Here is a 6,000-nt window from a genome sequence, read left to right as displayed (position 1 = left end):
TTTTTTAATAAAAAAATAAATAATAATAATAATAATCCCGCCACCCCCCCCAACCCGCCGGGCCGCGGGACAAATTATCAAGCGTTGACTGGTCCGCAGCTACATAAAGGTTGGGGACCACTGCTCTACAGTATGTAATTGGTGTAAATAAAGATGAAACAAATGCATTTTAATTATTATTGCTTTCTTATTTGTGATTATTCCAAGCTGATTATAAAATCCTCAGGCTGGGCGATATTGCAAAAAGATAAATAAAATAACATCCAATCTCGAATAATATCACCATTTGTTTTTAACCTGCAAGCATCGTAACCAAAAAAAACTTGTCATGATCTGTGGTATAGATAATTTTTTGTTTAGTTATGTTCTGTTAGTTTTGAACTCCATTAGTTCCTGTTGTTTGTGCACCCTTGTTTGTTTTAGTTACCATGGTTAATTATTATTCCCACCTGCCCGAGTACTCATCAGAGGCATCATTTAAACCTGCCTTGCCCTCCAGTCAGGGCTGGAGTATTGTTTGCTGTATGCTTTGGACTGCCTGTTTTTGAATGCCGTGAGCTATTCCCTTGATCCCGATTCCTGTCCCTGTTTGCTGTTTCCTGGTTTCTGGTTCGTGTTTTCCTTCCTCTTTTTTTGAACATTAAAACAATGTTTTCATGTACCAAGCCTTTCGTTTCTGCATCTTGGGGTTCGTCACCACCACTTTGTGACAAAACTAGGGATTAGTTCAACATTTTATTTATTCTAAGTATATATAACAGGTAGCATCATAAAGAAAAATCACAATAACTTCATAATGTACCATTACATTTAAATTTACTCACCAAGATGCATTAGTTGTTGTTTCAACACTAGTATTCCCACTATTGTACATTAAAAGCTGTCAAGTTGTCTTGAACTTACCAATGAAGATTGCTGGTAGTGTCCACAACTTCTTAGTATGGGCAGTAGTAGCACAGTGTTTTTTTCACACTGCGTTTGGACGACAAGTAGTCATTTGCAAAATAAACACATCACTTGACTTGTAGAAACGTTGCAACAAATTTACGGATTTTTGTTTTCTATTCATTAGTTGTCAACGCCAACAAAGACACTGATAAGGTGTGTTATTGTTTGTGCTATGGCGCCATATTTTTGGAAAAGTTCGCTCACTGCAGGTGCTGCAAATTGAGAATGCACTTCCTGTTTCATGCCTTGAACCGGAAGTATATTGCATTTTCTCCATTATTCATCAATAGCGATTCTGCTTGAAAGAATTCTTTATTCATCACTCACAAGCAACATTTTTAAGTTTTACAATAGAACTAAAACAATTTATACTTACTAAACTGTCCCATGTGTGATGGAGTGTTTTCATGCATATTTGTATGTGCTGTCAAAATGTAATCAAATTAGCATTAGCTAACATGCCAACACGTTTACAAGTGTCTGTGAGTTTGACTTTGTGTTTATTTGGAACATGCATGCATACAACATCATACGTCACAATTTCAGGTTTCTCTATTTAACGTGTTCAAAAAGGAGTAGGAAGAAGCAGAGCTTATTTAATCATAGCCCTTTTCCTTTACAGAGCAGTTGCTAAAACTTTTATTGACTTCCTGTTCTCAATTTATTCACTATATACTCCATAAGTAATAGCATAAAAAATAAATAAATAATAATGAGTGAAGAAAGTTATATTTCATGCGGTGAGATAAATAAGATTATCTGGAAAATGAATGGCTGGATGACATACATTCAGAATGTGTATCATGGTTATTATTCTTTGTACTTTGTAAACACTTTAAATTTCAATAGTTTCTTGAAGTGGATTATATGATTACATTGTTTGATTGCTTTGCTTAATCCATTTCATAATTTAATTCCACATACTGATATACTTGTCATGTCTTTTTAATCATGTTTTGTTTAATTATGTTAGATTACTTCAAGACTCCATTAGTTCCTGTTTTTTCACACATTGTTTTGTTTCCATGCCAACCCATTAGTTTTCACCTGTCCCCATGTCATGCACCTGATTCACCTGGACTCATTCACCTGTTGCCAATCACCACGTCACTTTTTTAGCCTGTAATTGCCAGGCAGTCAGCCTGGCGACATCACCCACTATCACCTTCTTAACACCCTCGCTATCTATGCCGATGATCCATGCCCATATCTCGTTCAAAGTAAGTTAGAGTTATTCATGCCATAGATTTAAAGTTTTGTTTTCATGTCCATAGTTTACGTTATAGAAATTGTTTTGTTTTCATAGCCAAGTTTGTTCTACGCCTAGTGCACGCCTTTTGTTTGTTCCTTTTTATAGTAGAATTAAAATATGTCTTTACCTTCACTCCGTGTCCGCTCCAATTGCTTTGCACTACGGGAAAACAATCCACACCTCTGTCCACGTCATGAAAATAATGAAGGTTTTAAGTGTTGTACGTGCGTACAAATGGTTTAAATTAAAATGTTTTCTAAGATCATAATTTGCCTCTGTTTTTGTCAAACCATCTTTTCAATGTGTTCATTTCTTCTGTTATTTGTTTTAGCTTCAATTAATCAATGTTTATTTATATAGTCCTAAATCACAAACGTCTCAAAGGACTGTATAAACCACTACGACTCTGACATCCTCGGAAGAACCCACATAAGGGCAAGGAAAACTCACACCCAGTGGGACGTCGGTGACAATGATGACTATGAGAACTTGAGAGGACCACAAATGTCCCCCAGGTGACCGAAAGCAATGGATGTCGAGCGGGTCTAACATGATACTGTGAAAGTTAAAGCGGATCCAAGACAGCAGCGAGAGTCCCGTCCACAAGAAACCATCCCAAGCAAAGTCAGATCAGCAGCGTACAGATGTCCCCAACCGATAAACAGGCGAGCGGCCTATCCTGGGTCCCGATTCTGGACAGCCAGTACTTCATCCATGGCCCTCGGACCAGACCCCCTCCACAAGGGAGGGGGAGAAGGGGGGGCAGAGGAGAAAAAGAAAAGAAGTGGCAGATCAACTGGTCTAAAAAGGAGGTGTATTTAAAGGCTAGAGTATACAAATGAGTTTTAAGGTGAGACTTAAATGCTTCTACTGAGGTAGCATCTCGAACTGTTACCGGGAGGGCATTCCAGAGTACTGGAGCCCGAACGGAAAACGCTTTATAGCCCGCAGACTTTTTTTGGGCTTTAGGAATCACTAATAAGCCGCAGTCCTTTAAATGCGGATTTCTTGCCGGGACATATGGTACAATACAATCAGGAAAATAGGATGTAGTATTTTATACGTAAATAGTAAAACCTTGAAGTCACATCTTAAGTGCACAGGAAGCCAGTGCAGGTGAGCCATCCATCCATCCATTTTCTACCGCTTATTCCCTTTCGGGGTGAGCCAGTATAGGCGTAATACGATCAAACTTTCTTGTTCTTGTCAAAAGTCTAGCAGCCGCATTTTGTACCAACTGTAATCTTTTAATGCTAGACATCGGGAGACCCGAAAATAATACGTTACAGTAATCAAGACGAGATGTAACGAATGCTTCTGTGTGTTCTCTCCTTGACAAAACGTTGTTGTTTCATCCACGAATAATACTAACTTTAAGTCTTTTGTAACTTTACAAATGTCCTTTATATAGAGATAAGTACACCACAGGATATATTTAGTGTTGTAGATGTGTGTTTCCCTTGCTTCACATATTGTTTCCTGTTGGTAAAGTAACTTCAAATCCAGTTTAAGACCAACCCCTAGTATTGGTAACATTCTTTTTGTATTGTTTCTGTTTCATAAATTCACCAAAACGGAAGAACTGAGACAAAACCGGTACTTGGTATGCATCCCTTATCATCGGAGTACGGCGATTATACTAAAAGCTCTATGACTGCCAAATTCCTATCATTTATATACTGTCTATTTTACACAACCTTACTATATAGTTGGCCTATCACTTTTGCACTCTATTGTATTGTGAAAGCCTACATTGTCTAATGATACAGTAAGTCATCTTGAGTGTGAAGTACAAAAACTCTAAACCCCTAAAAGTCATAGAGTCCACAAATCTTTGACTGCCCCCACATCATTGTGACAGGATGACAGATAGTTGAGGGCAGGTCCTTAAAACTTATTTCCTGTGACTTTGCTAAAAGAGAACGTTTCGTTTGGCGCGGCAGAGGCGACGTTATACTCCAGTCCTTGTGTGACCACCGCCATTTTTCATTGCCGTCATAACAGGCACAAGACCTGTTGACCCGGTCAGGAGGGCATTGGGAATAAATCTTCGGGGAGCACCAATAACAACAAGACATTTTCATCTCACTTCACCTCCACCAGATCGGAGGAATCCGTTTTAAGATTGATAACGCTAAAGTTCATTTGAAAAAGATCGGATCTCGCTGAACACTCCAGTAGTTTTGACTGCCAGCCTCACCTACCGCCTCTCCTTCATTTTGATGAAGTAGCTAAAGTCAAACCTCAGCAAGGAACACATCATTGCGATCAATGAGTGCCGAGTGACTGACCTGCTGGACACATTTATGGTGTGGGAGGCTAATTAGGAAGCACTTCCCAGGCTTTGGAAAGACAAGCCCACAGAACAGCTGCTGGTCAGCACTGGACTCGTCTGCTTGGGTCAAATAGGTGGCAGCTCGTCACGGACAGTGGCACTGCTATAGGTCTGGGGAGGCCAATTTACTTAATGGCTCGCCCTGAGGCTTCCCAGTATTTCTTTACTCGGACACTTGCGGATGACAGCGCCGGAGCCAAAACGATCCACTTACTCACAGCCCCGGCCTCATGAGAGGGGCGCGACTGGAGCCCCTTTAAAAGAACATCTTTTGTCTTTAAAAGTGAATTTAATGAAGTGAGACGCTGAAGGTCGCAAAGCGGATTTAATATTGAAATAGCACAAATAGCCGCACGGAAGGCTTTTTTTTTTTTTAATGCGCCGGAAGGTCACAATGCTTCGTCCCAGATGACCCTAATACAGGGCTAGAAAGTACAGAAGTAAAAACGCCCGTCGGCCTTAGCTCATCTTTAAGTAAGAATGGGAAGATTACCCGATTTGCATCTAACCGTGGATATGTACACGTGAGATACGAACATATCCGCAGATCGGCTTTGAAACGCTAAATCATGATCTTAAAGTTAAAGTACAAATGATTGTCACACACTAGGTGTGGTGAAATGTGTCCCCTGCATTTGACCCAATCCCCTTGTTCACCTCCTTTGAGGTGAGGGGAGCAGTGAGCAGCAGCGGTGATTTGACCCCCAATACCAACCCTTAATGCTGAGTTCCAAGCAGTGTTAATTTCAACAGCAAAATTTGATTTAGTTTTAGTCATAGTCTTTTGACTAAAATGTAATTTAGTTTTAGTCATAATTTAGTTATTTAAATTGTTTTAGTTTTAGTCTAGTTTTAGTTGACGAAATACCATAAGATTATAGTCGACGAAAACTACAGTAGATTTAGTCAACTAAAGGGTAATATGTAAACTTTCCCTTCAATTTCTGAAAGTCAAAGCAAAACAAACGATACAAGTCATATTTTGATGAAAATCATGTCCCAAATTTAGTATTTCACGAGTAAGCCGTGTAATAAACGGGATAACGTCGAGTGAGTTGTATGTTGTGGAAAATGCTTACCTGTGTGTGGATTTCGGGGTGATTTGACTGTAAATGTCGCTTCAAGTTTGTTGTGTTTTTCCCCGTAATCCTCGCGCTGCATTTCTTACACTGCGTCTTGTTATTTTTGAAGTCAAATATAAAATTTCCCAATATGTCCTCTCTCCTCTTCCTCCCCGGCGTAGACATGTTGTCTTCTGCAGCGCATTCCCGGGTCAGTCTCAAACGCAAATCACGTTTACGTAACTTCCTTACCACGGCGCTCTGATTGGTTCTCTTCCCAACTCCTCCCGCCTCTTCCTAACAAAATGAGTTCCGATTGGATCTCGTCTCTGGCAGACATTTTCGTCTCGTTTTTATTCGTTGACAAATATGTCAATACACCTCGTCATCGTCTTAGTCCACTT

The sequence above is a fragment of the Nerophis ophidion genome, linkage group LG03 (assembly GCF_033978795.1).
Source record: "Nerophis ophidion isolate RoL-2023_Sa linkage group LG03, RoL_Noph_v1.0, whole genome shotgun sequence".
In the NCBI taxonomy this organism is placed as follows: Eukaryota; Metazoa; Chordata; class Actinopteri; order Syngnathiformes; family Syngnathidae; genus Nerophis; species Nerophis ophidion.
The sequence above is the reverse complement of the archived record's forward strand: the minus strand, read 5'-3'. Positions refer to the sequence as shown.